The sequence below is a fragment of the Mustela putorius genome, unplaced genomic scaffold (assembly GCF_011764305.1).
Source record: "Mustela putorius furo isolate JIRA1106 unplaced genomic scaffold, ASM1176430v1.1 tig00003834_pilon_pilon_pilon, whole genome shotgun sequence".
Lineage (NCBI taxonomy): Eukaryota > Metazoa > Chordata > Mammalia > Carnivora > Mustelidae > Mustela > Mustela putorius.
The window spans coordinates 53,829,914-53,850,192 of record NW_025421987.1 but is presented as its reverse complement, the minus strand read 5'-3'; positions in this window follow the sequence as shown (position 1 = coordinate 53,850,192).

Below are 20,279 nucleotides of genomic sequence, written 5' to 3'. Positions count from 1 at the left end.
AAGCTGGGAAAAGAGAAATGGGTTATTGGTGGTTTCTTTCAGATTTTACCATATGTTCAAGTGAAAATTCAACATCGCCCAAGCATCCCATGTGCTATTCAATGAGACTATGGCAGAAGCTGGAAATACAAAGTGGCCGTCTGCCCAACCCATTCTGGCTCATCTCAACACTGCTACTAATAAAAACACTTCATGAAAAAATGAAGTATTTGAAACAAATGCTATACCAAGGGAATGCTGAGAATGTAGACGTAAACTAGAACTTTCCTGAGGGAACTGGGACGTGCAATCTCCCTAGAATGACCAATGGTTTCTAGTTGGATTTGGCTGCATGATGTTGTCATCTTCCTGAGTCATCATTAGATAAACGCTCCTCTGTCTTTATTCTTAAAGTAAAACAATTCGCTGACTTTTGAGTTTATTTAACTTCTGGAATAGGACCTTTAGTAAAGCATTATTGTTCTATTTTTTAATTTTTTTAAAAATTTCATTTATTAATTTGACAGAGAGTACAAGCAAGGGGAGCAGCAGGGAGAGGGAGAAGCAGGCCTCCCCCTGAGCAGGGAGCCCTAAGTGGGGCTAGATCCCAGGACCCTAGGATTTTGACCTGAGCCGACACTTAACTGACTGAGCCACCTGGGTGCCCCAGTATTATTACTTTATTACTATGCTTGGCCTCACACTCTGAAAAAAAATTTCTGGTTCTTACCTGGCTCACAAGGTCTCATGTAAGACCCTCCACCCCTGGTCCCTCAGCCTCATCTTTTTCTCCTCCTGCATCACCATGCTCTGCCATGCTTGACTTCTTTCAGTTCCTCAGAAATGCCAAGTCTTTTCTGTCCTCAGAGCTCTGGGAGGCTGCTCCCTCGGCTCACATGCCCTTCCTCCCACAGTCCCCAGCTTGGCTTCATGTCTTCCTGGGCATGATCTCGGCTTAAGCATCACCTCTCTGGAACATTGCTTCTTGACTGCCTAACTAGAGGAGGTCAACCTTGGTTTTTCTCAGTTTCAGCCCATTTCTGTCTTCTTCATAGCACTTGTTGCTTTTTGTTGCAGTTGGTTTCTTTTGGCTCATTTATTTTATTAACAGCTCCTACCATGAGACTGTAAGACTGTTTATCTTTGTATCCTCAGAGCTGAAAAGGCTGTCTGGCACCAAGCTCTGAGTAAAGATTTGTTGAATGAATGAATAACATATGTTAGTGAATACTGAATTAATAAATAGCATATATTAATATTGCATTTAAGTTATAAAATACATATCAAAAGATTTACAAACAGTTGGGTCAAATGTAATATATATGAAAATGTCCATCACAATATCAAGTTCCTAAAAATGTTTAATTTTCACAGTGATTTCTATTATACATTTAAGAAGCTAACCCCAAGGGCACCACTCTGCTCATGGGAGAGCACCTCCTCACCCTCCAAGTCTGTGAACAGAAGGGTGGGGTCTGATGTGCTCAAGTCCCACTTGCTGAGACATGCCCGGGACGTTAGCCTCCCTCCAAGCGTTCAGGGTTTAGACACTGTGGGAAAGTGGGAACTTAAGTCTATAAACTTCCTTTCACCTTTATACCTTCATAAACCTGACCTTGTGTGGAACTGTGGTTCTCAAACAGGTGGCTTTGTTAAATGGAAGAATTGTCATGTAAGCCGCAAACCACTGATGAATTTATTTGCGTTATTTGATAAACACGCTCCATTACTTCCAGGATTTCTGCTCTGTAAGTGTTCTGGTTTCTGGAAAAATTGACTCTAACTCTATTATGCCTTCTGTAAAATAAGATGAACATCTCATTATCTTTTAACGTTTTAAAAAGATACTCCCTTCAGTTTAGTTGTAAAGTATGCTAATTCTCTTAGTTCCAATTCATAAGTAAGTCATTTGCAAAATAGTTTTAAGGCGCTGTGTTGTTTTACAGCTACTCACTCCTTCCGTAAAAGGTTTCTTTACAAATAAAAGATTCCATGTACAATTCTGGCTAAAGGAGATGCCCAGGTTGTGAGAAAGTAGAGAGAACTGTGTAACTCTATGAATAAGGTGTGTGATTAGAGGATAAAAAACTAGTACCTTGAGTCATACACAAAAATCAGTCACATGATTATAGTCCATGTGCTTTCAGCTCTCAGCAACAACTTTGCGTGCTTCAGTGCTCAACATTTGAGGGAGGAATTGGATAGTTTATAGGTTATCCATGCTCTGGAGTACAAAATAGCATTAAACATCATATTGTAGAAAAATACTTAATGACACCAAAACCCAATATATTAAGAGAACAGACCAGAGGATACAAACATATGTACAATATGATGCTGGTTTTCCCCATTAATTAATTAATTAATTAACTTTTTACCATACTATAAAAACATTTAATAAAATCTCATAAGAAACGTACAAATGACTGATGATTGATAATTCTCTTAAGTAAACAGACTACAATAACATTATAGTCATTGGCTAAGTTCCATCAGTTTTTTTTAATTCTCTTTGATTTTTTCCCTGGTCTTCTGTTATCCTTTCTGCAGGTCGCTTCTTCAACCCCTTCATTTTCCTGGTTTGTAGTTTGCTCAGATGTTGCTTCTGCATATGAATTCTTCCATAATTGTACCAAAAGTATCATGGGAGACATTTTTCTTCTTCTTTGGCTTGAGGGCTTTTGGCATTTTCATAGATAATTTATAAAGATCATCTGATGCCAGATGTGTCCTCCTCAGAACCAGATCCAATGAGGGAGAGGGAGAAGCAAGTTCCTCGCTGAGCAGGAACCCTGATGCTGCACTGGCTCCCAGGACCCTGGGATCATGACCTGAGCTGAAGGCAGATGCTTCACCAATGAGCCATTCAGGTGCCCCTCATCCATGTTTTTTTAACGTTTGCCAATCTGTAAGGAAACAAGTGATCCTGTAGTTTGTTGTTTGTTTGTTTGTTTTCAGCATAACAGTATTAGTTTTAACTAATTTATTTTTTCTTATTACAAACTAATCATAATACTCTAACATTAATATACTAAAAGATATCTAAACTATTGTTTTAAAGTCTTCACAGAAAGGAAGGTCATTACAAGGATGAAGGTCTGTCAGGTCTGGGTAAATGAACACGCAGAGTACAGATGGTAATCTGGTTAGGGCTGGCAACAAAAACCAGGAGTATTGCTCCGCCCCCCTGGGGTCAATAATCCATTATGTCAAGACGACGTCAGAATTGACACATTAGCATTTGCTATTTGCTCTACTTGTGTTAGATAGCTTGCAGTTAAATAAAACAAAAAGACAAATCCTGAGCTATGGGACCCACGTGATAACCAGTTTAAAAGAGAGAATTCCTCCTCCATGAATCTCTGTAGAATTCACCCTGTGTCACCCAGCCAGTTTGCCATTTTTCCTTTTTTCACATGATTATTAGAGACATACTAAGCTCCGGCAGCGCCCAGGGGCAGCTGCTTGCTGCCCCACTTTTCAGGGGGTCGCTGTCTTTTCTGACTTCGCTCCCCTCCTCCCTGAGTACTCCCTTCACTTTCCAAATTAACGACGTGCATCCAAACCCCTGATCCAGGTCTCTCTGGGGACCCAAACTAAGACACAAACCTTATCTTACTTAGTTTTTATAATACTCCTTGAGTTTGGTGTTAAAGACTCCATTTTTCGGGTGAGAACACCAAGGTAAGCAGCCGAGTCAAGACAGGGGAATGGTAGCGAGAATTCTCATTGGTAGACACGTACTTTTATTTTATTTATTTATTCTTTAAGATCCCTTGCTCTAGTCCTGGCTCAGGGTAATAGCCAGCCCCTAACCTGAGAGGCTGGAACCTGGGGTGATGGCTGGCTGGCAAGCACAGGCTGATACTGGTTGGTGGGAGCAAACACAGACGGCCCAGGAAGGGGCTGCTCTCCCCCACGGTCTCAGGCTCCTGCCTTCACGCTCCTGCCTGTCTCTCTTCTCATCACACCCTTCGCAAATGCTGTTGTCAGTCACTCCTTAGAAACATTAAACCTTTTAAAATGTGCAATTTGTGTCTTAAAAAGTGCAACTTTTGGAAACCCCATCTGGGGTAGGTGTCAGATCCCCTCCCTTCATGGACATATCTCCTCTGTCTCCAAGTAAAAAGCCGGCAGTGCTCTCGATTTCCATGGATTGGCTTATGGCTTTCCAGTTCCGCTGAGTGGTCTGCCGTCTACCTTCTCTCATGACTCCCGGTATGACAACTGGGAAAATGGACACCCTCGCGGACTGAGGGGGACCGACGGCAGAGAATAAAGAAACACATTTGGCTCTGTTATATTTTTGCTTCTTTCCTCCTTACACATCCAAGGAAATTATGCTCTGAAGTTTTTGCTGTGCCTGAGTGTAGGCGTCGGCTGGGTAGGCTCTCCTGAAAGTGTCTCACCAGGGCTTCTCACCCCTCTGCCCACTGAACTCACCTCACCCCCACACCACATGTAGCAGAGTAACTCCTTCAGACATAGTAGAAATTACAAATGATGTTTATTAATGAGTTGGTTTTATTTATTTGCAGTGGTTAAATTTCATGGTTTTTATAATATGTTCTTCCTAAGAGCTTCAGAATATTGGGTACATCTAAATAGGTGACAAAATGCCTCCCTCAAAGTCCTTTACCCACAATCAAAGTATACTGGAGGCAATAATCATAGGAAAAGTGCCCAAGGTCCTGGGAAATTGAACAATTTCCTGTAATTTCTTCAGTGTTGAATAATTCAAATATTTTGGAATGATAAACTAATTTGGAAATCATTGCACCATTATAACTAAATGGATCTGTCATCTAAATGTACATTGTGTTTTCATGCATTTAGGCCTTTTTTATCCCATATTATTCTACTATGTCTCAAGATCAAACACACAAACACATGTATATATAACACACACACATATACATAAACATATATTATATATATATATATGTAGCTTAGAGGAAATATTTCTGAGATCAAAGAATTACAGACATAACGATATACAATGATTTGGAGATTTTCATTGTTGTAGGTAGTCTAAGAAAATAATATCAGCTTGACAGTTAATACTCAAACATAGGAAATGGTGCTGTGTACTGAAGACTACAGATAGATATTCAACAAGTTCTTAAATTTTAACTTTTATGGAGAAGTCTAAGGAAAAGTACAAATAGAATGATTATTACATTGAAAAGATGTCAAAGGGAGAAAAGCTATTTGGTTAATCATTCAGAGTCTTCCAGAATAATTGTATTATTCATCAGTGGGGATGCAGGATGAGCCCACTGACAAACAAGTATTTCTTGATGGTGTGTTTGAATTTTCAAAAACACCGTTAGTTATTTTCCTATTGTTCAGGGGAAATCAGTGTCTGAGGGGACTGGCTTATACTAACTAAACTAATAAGAGCCTGGTTGCTAAAAACAGGTTGCCAATTAACTAATTTGATGTGGGAAAAAATAGAGCTATTAGGAGGTCTGGAATTTTAATGTACTCACGACAATATTTTCTCTTATTTCTGGGGAAGTCTGTCTGAGAAGTTAAATGACTATGAAAAAGTGCCGGGTAAAAACCAAGTCGGACTAAAGGGAGCCGGATCATCTTAATGAGCAGTGCCATTATAAACAATCTACAAAAAAAAAAAAAAAAAAGAAACAATTTGGATAAAATGTTTATGTCTTTTTCAGAGGCCCAGATTGTATATTCTCAGAGGAATTTTACAACTTCTCCTTTCGATACGTTCTGGTGGTAATACTCAAGTCCTCATAGAAAAACTTACCTCTAAAATGCACTTTAAAGGTCATTCGTCACTGATTCATTTGCTAGAACCAACTATTTTAGTGTGGCTTGACTCTAATTTATTTTATAACAAAGTTCTGCCAGTGCAATTAAGAGAGGTTTCCCTCATAATATTTTTCTATCAGCTTGCACTTCTTTCTTTAAACACTGCTATCTACTTCCCCCACTAATGACCTTTACCTTTATGTCATTTGAGTCATTATGCTACAGACTGGATGCTTTGGAAATGCAATTGCAACATGTTGGTTCCATTTTGGTGGCACTCACGGCTCTGACACGACTAGCAAACACGTTGGGAACTGAAGAACAAGATATCTGCCCTGTGGATCTTCTACCACTCTTCCTGATCATAAGAATCAAGTTAGGGAGGGTTACTGAACAAACTGTACTTCCCACATTTGCTATGAACAGAATTCGAGAGTTCAACTTTATGGTTAACATTATTGCGATAATAGATTCATCAGGAACAAGATATCACTTTCTTTCTTTTCATCTTCGTATCTTTTGCCTCTATCACAGTGTCTGTAAAGAGTAAGTGTCAGGAAACAGTTTTCCATGGATTTCTCAAATTTCCACACATCTTTGGAGAAGAGGCGTTGTCAAGCGCGTTTCCTTCAACAGCCTTGAGCAGACATACTTACTGTTCAGTACAAAAGACCTGGTTTCCCTGAGCTTAGAGCCTGGTTTCCCAGAGCTTAGAGCAGCTCAAATGCAGACACTGGTTACTGATACTGCTGTGATTAATGAAGTCCTTTGTCTCTGACCCAGGACTTTCTGCCAGCTTCTAAGCTGTGTCGAGCTAACTTGCTAATATGTGAAAGCAAGGTAAAATCTTGTACTCTTCACAGTTCTTGAGAATAAGTGCTCAAAGGGAAAGTGTGTTGAATAAATTAATTTTAAACAAGTGTTTAGGGAACTTAATATTCTTCTGACTAATCAACAGTTACCCAGGGAAGAGCCCAGGAACCTCTCTTGGCAAGGAGCTATTTCACAATTTATTTTCATTAAAGTACCAGTGTGTGTTAGTCGGCCTATGTTTACCTTAGATATCAGTGTTGACTCAAAACTCTTGGCAGCAGTATGTTTGGACTTGGCTAAACATTGAGTTGTATAATGGGAACTGATTACTTATTTAAGTATTACCTACTCATATAGGAACTATAGACTTTGAATAGTCTCTACTTGCTTCTGCATCAGCGTCCCTAGTGGATGAGGCCATAATTTTGGGACAGAGAGCTGAAATTGTAATCTCTCTTTCTAAAAATAACAACTAATTATCTTTAGAATGACACTTTCATTTGGAACACAAAATACTGACTTTGGTATTTATTTTTCCATTTGCTTTAGAGATGGATTTGTTTTTCTTTCCGTTTTAGAATGCCTGCAAAGCTGAGCCTGGAAACCCTCTACAAAAAGAAGTGATCTAGTCTTTCTACATGGCAGGTGGCCAAGCTGCCACCTGTTCTCTTCCAGTCAGTCACGACTCCAAGAGCTCGAGCAGAGGGCTGGTGCCAGGCAGCTATGAATCAGGGGGGAAAGTCACTTTCTGAAGGCAAATAAATGACTTAAGGTCAATCATCATTCATATCTATCTTAAAAACTCTGGAATGCCAGGAGGCAAAGAGTGCTAGGATCCAGGAACCATAGGTTTGCTTCTAGGCTTGCCAATTTTCTGTAATCCTGGGCCAGTCATATGACCTCTCTGATTCTGAATTTTCCCCACTGTAAAATGGTAACAATAATACCTGCTCTGCCCACAACACTCTTTTGAGCATCAAACAAAAGAGCTCAATTCTGGTCTGTAAGTGTAACAATTGTATAGTCCTTTTCTCGACAGCTTGGTTATGAATTTAGAAGGAATATAAGACCAACAGATATATAAATGGAGGTGTTATTAGTCAGGAGTATGCTCACCATTCTCCTTTTGTGTTCTTCCTTCACTTTTTTTTGCACTGGGCAAAATGTCGCTGTAGGCAATTGAGTAAACATACCTTGAATACTATGCACACATGATTGAACTATTTAGATAATGGCAAAACTGACTTTTTTCTTGGACACTTTTTATGGGATAAACTGGACAAAATGTTCAGAACAGAATCAAACCAGCATTTGATAAAGATAAAGACATTGTGATTTCTCTCTGACTATTGGGTTTTCTTACAGAAGTTAAAACTGGGGCGACTACCTTTGACTCAGTTTGCCCCCATAAGACCCTGAGCAGGATGAAGAGAGGTTGTCTAACAGCTTGACTGTTTCTTTTTCTTTTTTAAAAGATTTTATTTATTTATTTGTCAGAGAGAGAGCGAGAGCGAGCGAGCAGAAGCTGGGACATCTGCAGGCAGAGGGAGTGGCAGAGGGAGAAGCAGGCTCCCTGCTGAGCAGGGATTCCCACTAAAGGACTTGATCCCAGGACCCTGGGTTCCTGACCTGAGCCGAAGGCAGACGCTTAACAGACTGAGGCAGCCAGGCGCCCCCATTGTTTAGTTTTTATTGTATCGCATACCAAAATAATATTTAAGACTAGTTTTCATGGAAATAAAGAACAAAATTCATAAATACCATTCACAGAGAGACTTATAAAAGTGACAGAAGAAGTAAGTATTCCTTTCTTATGACTTAAAAAACAACATGCAGAAATTAAGTCACTTCCTTTTGATTTTAACAACCACTCCTAAATGAGATATATTTGTCCTAATGGAAAATTTTGGTGATCCTGAGGAAAATAGAAAGGGAACAACCTCCAGAGGTTTTTTGTGTTTTTTTTTTTTAATTTTTTTTAAAGATGAGATGATTCTTTTCCAGAGGGATCCACAGCTTAGCTATAAGATAAAGCGGAGAATTATTTACATAAAGATACTTTATCTCAGATTGTGATTCACTTCTAACTGGCTATCGAAAGTTTCTTTATGGTACTGAGGCTGCCATATTTGCTTCCTGTAGTGAAGAGAGGATGATTCCCTCGAATACGCTGTAAATAATACGGCGTCTCTATTATGATTTTACTTCTACCTCCAATATATGCCATGTATTTTTGACACAAGGCCCTTCAATCAATCACCTTCTTGATTACCCACATATGTTTTTTAAATAAATAGTTAACCTAGGCTTTTAACTATGAAAGACCAGCAAATATTTGAGCAGATACAACTAGAGGATATCCTCATTGGCAGGCAAATCAATCTAGCTGAAAAAGGTGCGTAGAGGGGGAAAAAAAAATCATGTTTTAAGTGTCTTTCTGCCAGATGTAATGTTTATTGTTATCTTCTGTTACATAATGGCATCACTATCAGTAAAAGGCATTTTAGGACAAACTAAGATGCACAGCACTCATCGCTCCAGATGAACCTGAAAGAATATAAATATGCTGATATACTAATTTACATTAATTTGTTTGCATTTATTTAACATAAGCATGGAATACCTTTGTTTTCTATTTTGGACAGGTAAAGCTTCTAACTATTTTTGTGATGGAAAAATTCAAACATACACAAAGATACAATAATAGGAGAAAACCTCATGCATTCATCATGTGACTTCAATAACTATTTTTTTAAAGACTTTATTTATTTATTTGACAGAATGAGATCACAAGTAGGCAAAGAGACAGGCGGGGTGGGGGGGAAGCAGGATCCCTGCTGAAGAGAGAGCCTGATGCTGGGCTCGATCCCAGGATACTGAGCTCATTACCTAAGCTGAAGGCAGAGGCTTAACCCACTGAGCCACCCAGGCGCCCCTTTGATTAACTATTAACGAGTGGCCGAGCTCATTTCATTTAAAATACATGAGAGACTATGGACTCTGAAAAAGAATCTGAAGGTTTTGAAGGGGCAGGGGGTGGGAGGTTGGGGGAGCCAGGTGGTGGGTATTACGGAGGGCATGTATTGCATGGAGCACTGGGTGTGGCGCATAAACAATGAATTCTGTTACACTGAAAAGAAGTAAAAATAAAATAAAATAAAATTCATCAGCGTGTTTCTCTAAAAGACACAAATAAATCTTCAAGTAATAACTATTTGCATAAAATGGGATATGGTTTCAGCATCAGTAGAGTTTGTTTGCCTATGGGTTGAAGAGCAAGGAATGTGCCTAGGACTTAGCAATTAACTCCCACGAATATTTGTAGTTTTAAATATTTATTCCAAAACAGAAGGACCATTGTATTTCCGGATCGCTATACAATTCCAATTAGTTGGCACCTCAAAGCCATTTCTAACATCCTTTCATCACTATTTGCGGGTGGATGGATGATATGTTTCAGTTAAAGCAAACTTGGGGAACTTTTGCTGTTCTCATGGAGGCTAGTAGCCAGGCCGGGAAAGAAGCTCTGACTCGCTCCCCATGAAGAGAAAACTCTACTTTTCTCATGCTCTGTACCAGGTTCCAGCCAGGGACACTTCTTCCTGGATGTGTTGTCAGTGACTTGCCTTTCTCTGTCCCCAGTGTCTTGTACAATGGCAAGAAAAAGACATAAAGGAGACCCCATCCTCTAATAAATGTAGGGTGGACTTCTGTCATGTTCGCACAGCTCATCAGAGCTTACAAAGCATTTCAAAGATGGTGTCACTTTTGACCATCACCATTATGGCTAGGTTGGTATTGTTGTGCCTTTTTTAGGGTGAGTGAGTTAAGACACTTACCAAGGTCATGCAGGAGATGAAGCTGGGGCCCGAGTCCTCTGGAAGGTATGTGGCTGTTTGCTTTTTCTGGGCTGTCTCTGAACAAAGCTTTCATTTTTATTGCTTACTTTTTTAAAATATTTTTTTATTTACTTAATAAAAGCGAGAGAGAGTAAGAGAGAGAGAGACCACGAATGGGGTGAGAGGCAGAGGGAGAAGCAGACTCCCCGCTGAGCAAGGAGCCCGATGCCGGACTAGATCCCAGGACTCCCGGATCAACACCTGAGCCAAAGACAGATGCTTAACCGACTGAACCATCCAGGTGCCCTTTCATTTTTATTTCTGAAATAAAGTCTGACATAATAAAGAATAAAGGAAGGAGTGTAGAATGAGCTTACAACTTAAGGAACAAGGCAATAGTAGACCTCCATTTCCTTCATGTATCTCCAAACTGGGAATGAAGGTGCCCCTTGTGTTCTCACGGAGGGATGGGTCTTATTGGAGTGATATCTATATAAATAGTAACAGTGGAGTCAATGTGCTGATCCCAGGGTAAAACAAGTATTCTTTGTCAGGGTCCAGGGATAGAGTTCAGAAGTCCATGGGCTTTGATAAAGGAAAAGTATTTTTTCATAATTTTCTTGAACCTCTAGCAGTCTCCAGAATTATAGAAGTAGATTTATTTATTTATTCATTTACTGAAAAAGAGGGAGAGAGAGATAGTGCAGGCTAGAGGTTAGAGGGGAGCAGAGGGAGAGAGAGAATCTTAAGCAGGCTCCATACTCACCACAGAGCTTGACTCAGGGCTCAGTCTCAGGACTCTGAGATCATGACCTGAGCTGAAACCAAGAGACTGATGCTTTACCCAACTGAACCACCGAGGCGCCCTTAAATGTAGTTTCTTTCTTTCTTTCTTTCTTTTTTTTTTTTTTTTTGACAGCAGAGTTCACAAGTAGGCAGAGAGCCAGGCAGAGAGAGAGGGGGAAGCAGACTCCCTGCTGAGCAGAGAGCTCCATGCGGGGGCTCGATCCCAGGACCCTGGGATCATGACCTGGGCCGAAGGCAGAGGCTTTAACCCACTGAGCCACCCAGGTGCCCCTTAAATGTAGACTCTAAATCATAATTATTATTGACTGTTCTCATGAATCTGCCATTAAGAGAAAGATAAGATCTGCTCCTATCACATTACAATGGTTGTAGATTATCTTGAAAATGTCCTTTATACTCATCACTACTTCAAAATGTGGTAGCTATGAAACTTGTAGATGGAGCTTAGTATTTAATGTGTTAATAAAGACACATTATTTTTTAAAAGATTTTTAATTTTATTTATTTATTTATTTATTTGAGAGAGAGTGAGAATAAAAGAGCACAAGCAGGGGTGAAGGAAAGGCAGAAGGAGAGGGAGAAGCAGACTCCCCGCTGAGCAGGGAGCCCAATGTGGGGCTCCATCTCAGGACTCTGGGATCATGACCTGAGCCAAAGACAGATGCTTAACCGACTGAGCCACCTAGGCACCCTAAGACACATTATTTTATTAAGAAGTTTTAAAAGTCCTTTTGGTAAGTGTCTTTTTATGTAATTATCTATTTAATTGTAATCATGTGTGTTTTATTTTATGCATTTAAAAACTGACTCTGAGAAGGGGTATAGGTATTTCCATGTTGTTGCAGGGGTCCATGGTACAAATAAAAGTTTTTAATATTGGCTTTAAAGGGGCATTTACTAAAATTCTTAAATTACTCCCAGGGAACAAAATTTTCAAAATGGTTTTTAGGGAAGGAGTTAAGTTGAAGCAACAGGTCCTCAATTTCATTGTCTCCTCTCTTGCTCTACTTGGCCCCTTGACCTCCTGACAAATAGCACATGTGCAATAAACATTCATGGAGAATGATGCTCCTTTGTTTTCTTGGAGAAATGAGCAGACTGCTAAAAACACACTGAGTTTGATTCATGGGACGTTTCCCAAAAGGAGGAGAGATGGTTTAAGATGGAGAGTAGAGTAGAAGGGGAAGGAATACCTGCATAAAGGAATTAGCCAAGGACAAGGCCTTACCTTGAACAAGGCTTTCTGCATTGAGTTGGAAAACCACATTTGTCTTCATGTGGAAAACCATGCCATGAACTAACCTTTCTGTATCCTCTCCACTGGAGGTAATCAAATCATGCATGAAACTATTAAATAATTTTATTTTCAGTTGGCAAGCACTAAATTTTATGTTAAATCTGTTCACATACAGGAGGATATTTGTTGCAGTAACATCTCCTAATAGATACTATTCTCAGGAAACCATTATATTACAATTCTTAATCTAGGCACAGAAGTGAAAAGTTCTAAGCATTTGACTAGCATATTTTTGATGATTCATATATTTCAGAAGGAATTCAGAACTTCCATATGATTTTTCTGGTAGAACTCTCTTAATAGTGTCCGTCTCTGCTTTACTACCAGAGACTATTTTGCTTGGCTTGCTATTTCTTCTGACATGTATTCCAAGTGGGCAGAATCTGTGACAAATTAGATCATCATTAAGAGGAGCATGTAGAGCATAATGTTTAGAAACAGTAATAGGCAGAACAAATGTGTGGCTGCTCCCCTTACAGCTTATATTCTTACAGTGCCCAACTCTGTGGCTCATAAAATACACCCTATTTCTCATGACCCCAAACATTTGCCCCAGCTGGTTCATCTCCCATGAATGTTATTTTGTTCTCATTTACTCTCTGCAACCTCAAGTTCAGCTAAGTCATCATTTCTTGCAAAAACTTACTCTGACCCCTCCTCTCATTCCAGGTTGGGCTACCTGCCCCTCTGTACCATTAAACTCCTCTGCCCATCTTCTAGGGGTGGGAACTGCTCTCACTTTCCCTTACCCATACCTTCCCACTCTGTACTAAACATTATGCTACAGACTATGAATGTCTTGAGACTAGAATTCTGTCTTTCAGTTGCAGGTCAATATCAGACACTCAAGATTTTTCTGTGGAATCAATTGAATGACTAAGTTAACGGAACCAACAAACAAGACTAATGTGGCAGGTAACATGAAGACTGAAGGGTGGGTGAGAAAGGGTGGAGAGGCAAGCTGGTCCCAGGTCATCTCACTTGTAAGATGTTTAATAGAAGTGTGTGTGTGTGTGTGTGTGCGTGTGCACGCACACACGCATGTATGCATGCAGGTACCGTGTTTGCATGGGAGTAGTGGTAGTATAGGGGAGGTGAGATTTATACTTGACTGTGGATAAATACTGTCAATGTAACAAGCATGAATATCACTCTGCCACGATCTGGGCCTGATATTTACCTTCTGTAAATGCTACATTTCTCTAAATTAGAGAAATTGGTTCTGTACTTCCACCTATATGATGGCAGAAAAAGTCAACCTCGATCATGTTTGGGAATTCTCTCTCATTCTCCTGGGGTTCATGCAAGGCTCTCCTGGTATTTGAGATACCATAGCCTGCAGAGTCCTTATCAAATACTCCATCTGCCGTGACTCATCAGTTTCCAAGGCACTGGCCAAGCAGTGTGATCAGGAAGACCAGAGATGCCCATCATGGTGGTCCCTTCCTCTACTGCACACAGACCCACAGAGACCCTTGGGGCCTCAGAATTTCTAATGAGACTGAAGAAAACCAGCCATCTTCAAATAGGTAGCTTGTGTGGCTTCAGTTCCAAAGCCCTAACCTCCATGCTCTCCTCTGCGGAACACAGTCTGGAGAAATTTTTGTACTGGGTGTTGTCACAGGGCAAAAAGGGAGCTGGAAATACCACTTATTCCTTTCTTAACAACCTCACCTTGCTACACCAGTCTTCAGAAGTAAGAGAAAGTTTTATCTTCCTCCTCCCAAAGTCCACCCCAGCCCTGACCCCAATCCGCTAGCAGTCCAACCACTCTCTTTCTCTTTGCAGTTTGGAAGAGCTCAAAAACACAGACCCTTGGCAACTGTCCCAGTTTTCTTTATCCTGTTCATGACTCCAAGGAAAACACATTTCTGACTCAAAAACAAGCCGGAGGTTTCTGTTGAGACCTCAAATATTTTCCCAGAGTCCACCATAAAAATAATAAGGTTATGTTGTAATTTTAAATGATTTGTTCAAGTTCTTGTGGCAAGACTCTGCTGCAGTTTTGTTTATCCTGCAAAGAGCCTCAAGTCTGCTTCTAAACAAAATGGTTTCCAAAGACTAATGCTGGCTCCCCTCTGCTGACCCAAATCTCAAGAAAATTAGCATTTGTTGTCATAACGCTCTAAACAAATACTTATAAGCACAATTGTTTTGTAACTTGCATGATTTTGGCAATCAATACTCATGCTAGCATTGTTACTTGGACTCACCATTGATGTTTTCTTCAAAATATTTTACTTTGGTAGTATAAATATACCCTATGTTGCCAAAGACGTACTAGACAAGCATGGTCACCAGTGTATTGTCCTGAAAATTGATTTCATTTAAAAAACAGTAGGAAATTAATGAGAGAAGTTTTGGGAAGATGAAGTATTTTAGTGATCTAATTCCATAATATTTACGCTGTCTTACAAATGGTAGTAACTAGGCTTCACTTCTAACAACACCAAGCATCTACTCCATTCAGTGTGTTTGACTTCATTTGAAAATAAATGTATTATGAAAACATGAACAAATAATATTGGAGACTAGGGGCACCTGGGTGGGTTCAGTCCGTTAAGCATCTGTCTTCAGCTCAGGTCATGATCCTAGGGTCCGGGGATCGAGCCCCTGAGCAGGAAGCCTCCTTCTCCCCCTCCCTCTGATCTCCTGCTTGTGCTCTTTCTCTCTCATTCTCTCTCTCTCTCTCAAATACATAAATCTTTAAAAAAATAATATTGGAGGGGCACCTGCGTGGCTCAGTGGATTAAAACCTCTGCCTTCAGCTCAGGTCATGATCCCAGGGTCCTGGGATTGAGCCCCTCATTGGGCTCTCTGCTCAGTGGTGAGCCTGCTTCCCCCCCTCACTCTGCCTACCTCTCTGCCTACTTGTGATCTCTCTCTGTCAAATAAATAAATAAAATATTTAAAAAAATTGGAGACTAAAAATGTATCACTGGTGAATATTCATGTACTTCCCTTTGCTGCCCATTAGGAATAATCCCAGCAGTGCCAGCTTACTTCATGAGTGTTTGCCATGCAACAAAAGTAGGGCCAAGACTGTAGTGTCTGCTTTGAATTGGAATAGGCCAGATATTATTTCTGTAAGAGAGAAAATGTTGAAGGTGTAAGGAAAGGCAAGAACCAAGGAGGTCTTGGAAATGTTTTATTGGGGGTTTGGGTAGAGGATGGGGTTGAAATGATAGAGCCCTTAGGGCTTTGCTTCAGGTCAGGCTGGGTGTGGTTCCAAAGACAGGGCAGGAACTGGACTTTGAGAAGTATTCTCATGGCTCTGTAGCAATTCCCTTGATAGATTCTAGCAAGAAATTTTAAATGCTAGGTTTTACTTAATTTTTGAATAGATTATACATTTACAAGGCTCAAAAATTAAATATACTATGAGGTTTATTAGGAAAAAAGTCTCTCTAATGCTCCAGGTCCCCAGCCACCCAGGTTTCATCCCTGAGGCCACCAATATTACCAGCTGCTTGTTTATCTTCCAGAGGTATTTTGTACATACAAGCAGATAGGCATTCATATTATATAACTTTCTGCCTCACTTTTAATACAAGTGATAGTGCAGTACACATATTCTTCTGTGTGCTGCTTTATGTCTTTATAATATTTGGGATATCATTTCATTTTATTAGCTAGATTACTCAGTCTTTTTTTGAAGCTGCAGAGTATTCCATTGTAGCAATATACAAATATTCTTTAGCTAGTTCACACTTTTGGAGGCTCCCCATTATTTGCCATGATTAGATACATGATGCAATGAACTACTCTATTCTTATTTTGTGCCAGGCACCCCTTTGGCAGTCTGGTAAAGCCTGTGAATCTCTTTTCACTGTAAAGCTCTCTTTCAAGTGTATAAAATAAAATCCTTCAGATTAAATGAAATCCACTTATACTAAAGTTATCAAAATTTTGTTTAAAAATAAAAATGCATTTATTTATTAATGACTTAAGTAACAAGATCTAGCAGTGGTACTAATAACTACTCTAATTTCAAAGCATGAATGAACACAAATGATATTTCAGACTATCTGTAATAGAGGGTCTGATTTTTACTAGTAACAGAGGTGCAGGCTGATACTATTGCGGTTTCTTGCCTACTTCCATTATTAAAGGAAATGACAAACTTCAGTTAGATTTTAATGAAAACAAAAACACTGTTTTTCCTCTATCCTGTTTGTTGAATCCCCTAGATTTTCCTGTGCAGCTCTTATTAAGAAGCCCTGACTTATGCAGCTATCATTTCCTAAATATTAAGATATGTTTGTATATAGTTGTAAATTCCCAGAAGTGTTTTAAATTAGCATGTACTAATACATTTGTCATTGAATGCCTATTGTCAAGTTGCCAGAAATAGGGGCACTTAACAAGCGTTGAACGAGGGTGTGTTAGCAAGTATTTGCCAATCTGAGAGATGAAAAAATAGTATCCTGGTGTAGCTTTCTTTTGTATTTGTCTTATTAAAAGCACACTTGCTCATTTTTTTCATATATTTAAGAGGCATTTCCTGTTCAGGTCCTTTGCTTGTTGTTTCGTAGGTTTGTTGGCAGGTTTGTTGGGGTGTGAATCACAGACAGCGGTGTGAACAGCGCCCCCTAGAGTTAAACACGGAGTCCCTACTTGCTGGGTGCCGATAAAGGTTTACTTTGCTCTCCACTGTGTTTTTACTTCAGATTATTGTTTCTTTGAGACATCTAACTAGATTAAAATAGCATCTGGAATAGTTAGGGCACTAGTATTACTGAGGTGACAGCGTTGTCCAGGACAAATCTGAAAGAAGTCACAGCAATTATCTCTGCCATATCCCTGCGGTTATCTCTGGCAAGGAGAGGGACATGGAAAAGGTGTGAAATAATTTTTACTTTGACTTTTTTCAATGCTGGAATTATGTATTATTTGTAGGCAACAAATAAATGATAAGAATGAATATATGTGATGAAAATTCAAATAACACAGAAGCATATACAAAGAACAGTAAAAGAACCTCTTTTTCTGGGACACCTGGGTGGTTCAGTCGGTTAAGTGTCTGCCTTTGGCTCAGTCATGATCCCAGAGTCCTGGCATGGAGTCCCCATCAGGCTCCTTGCTTAGCAGGGAGTCTGCTTCCCCCTCTGCCTGCTGCTCCCCCTGCTTGTGCTCGCTTGCTCACTGACAAATAAAAAAAATTTTTCCAATGTCCTTACAGCCTTGAAATTTTAAGAACAGTGATACTGGGGATGCTTCCTTGAGCCAAATTGTGATTTTGAAATACCTTTCCTCTAAGATCCAGAGCTCCTGAAAGAAATAACTGGTTCTAGGTCTAGAGTAGGGAATATATAAAATGAGCCTGATGTTATACTAGATAGCAAGAAGTTACCAAAGACTAGTAGTAGGTCATCGCCAAAGAATGCAGGACCCAGCTGACCGAGAGAGAGACAGCATCTAGAGCATCAGTAAGGATAATAACTTCATGGCCTGAAGTGCAAAACAAAATGCTAACCTGAAATACTAAATAAAAAGAATTCATACTGGGAGGTTCCTACTGGGAGGCTAAGTGGTCATACTGGGAGATAGCAAAGGCCCAGCCTTGAGCATGTCTTTGATATGCAAGCTAGCCCATTCAGAGTTAGAGCTCCTCTCTCAGCCCATGAACCCTGAAACAGTATCACTTTGCCTGGACCACCCCAGGGCCAAATGCCAGACAACTGGGACAGGGGTGGGGGGTGCATCCTGGTAGCTGAGAGCTCACCGAAATGATTCAAACTAGCTAATCTTAAATTGGTTAGACTGTCCTGCTTTGATTTGCCCTTGAAGTTTCAATTAAGGTGGCCTGGCCTCTTTCCCCACTCCTGCACCTTTTGCCTCCTCACCATGCTGGTGTTTTTTCCAGGTGGCCCTACTCCTCCTTTTCTAGGGCTGTGAGCATCATCTATTTTGTTTCCCCAAACTTCTGTGTCTTTGTGGCCATGCCTAACCAACCATCGCATACCAGAACATAGAACACTAGCACAACAAGCTATTCTAGAATTATCTTGTGTTTTTCTTGCTTCAGTTCTAGAATCAGCCATTTCTTTGAAGAGTCTTGGTTCCTTTTATTGGAGAATGGCATTTAGAAACCAATATCTGGGCCCTAGGTGTATTTTCTGTACAAGGGTATCAACGCGTGTGACAATACTTGCTCTCATCTGACCAAGGCCCTGAGGTTGGAGGCAATATGGCGTAATGAGTAAGAGAGTGGCTGGACTCACACTGCTGAATCCAAATTTGAGCCACCATGCATAAGGTGTGAGTCCTTGGGAAAGTCATTTAAACTCTTTTTTTTAAAAGATTTTATTTATTTATTTGACAAACAGATCACAAGTAGGCAGAGAGGCAGACAGAGGGAAAGGAATGGAAGCAGGATCCCCGCTGAGCAGAGAGCCCGATTGGGGCTCCATCCCAGGACCCTGAGATCATGACCTGAGCCCAAGGCAGAGGCTTTAACCCACTGAGCCACCCTGGTGCCCCTAAACTCTCATCATTTGATCACCTATATGATGGTATGTATATACTTACTTCAAAACATTGCTGTGAGAATTTAGTGAGATACACAGGTAATGTTCTTAAACTCATGCAGGGCACAGAGATATTATTCAGTTAATATTTGTGGAATGAATGATCCTCATGTTGATCAGAAACTCTTTCAGAAGAATGAAAATGAGAGGGAAATCCTGATTTATGTACTTTTCTGAACATAAATAAAAAAATGAGCTTGTCAGAGGTCCTTAAAAATTCCCCATGATAATTTTTAAGTTATTTTTAATTTAAAAATATTATAAGTTATCCCTATATTTAAAAAAAAATGCTTTCCACTTGTTTATGTTCATGTTCTTTTTTCTAATTAGTAAAAAAAAGAAAGAAAGAAAGAAAGAAACACACAAAACTGGTGCCAAATCTGGATATCACACTATATCTGAGATTCTGATCATCATATCATCACAGAACACACCAGGAGCACTGGATAGGCAGTCCGGCAAGTGGAAGAGGAGGGCGCTCTGGAAAGACAAGGCCCTGCAGTCAGTTTTCCCTGGTAGTCTCTTGCTGGGGAGTGAGAGCTGCCAGAGAGAGAGCTGTCTGCAAAAGCAGCTATAAGGCAAAGCAGGCACTCCACATCCCCAGCTTGCTTTTAATAACATTCCCTGGACAACTTAAAACTCCCATTCTATCCCAAATTCCTGATTTAATGACTCACAGAGACAGCTATTCTAAAGTCTCTCACCAGAGAAGCTTATTTGGTTCCCACAGGGCAGGAGAAAAAGCATTAGCAATATTCTACCTAATTTTTACGCTTCCAATTGGTATTTCAGTCCCTTTGCAATTCTTGCTCAAGTTTTTTTCCCCTCATCTTCTAGGTCTGACAAAGTAATTTCCAAATTACTTTGTTGAAAACTCATGACTCTGTAGAATCTTTCAGTCATTTGCAACAGGCCAGACTAATTATTTAACATGAAAATGGGATGAATTTCCATCAGGGTTCCCAGAGTAGGCTACTACTGTGTTTTTTGTGACCTAACACAATGAAAGGCGTTGTAACTAGATGATTCAGCTAGTTAGAATCTCAACTCCCTTTCTGGGGAGGAAATTTGAGGCATGGTGTTTATATTAGATGCGAGGGTAATGCTTACACGGACAGTAATGCTTCCATTCTCCTCCATCAATGCCAGGCAGAGACTATGAACAGAGAAGTAGAAGGAAGGTCAACCAGCCACCCTGGCCAGAAGCAAATCTTGTAGCCAACTCAAAGCTATCAC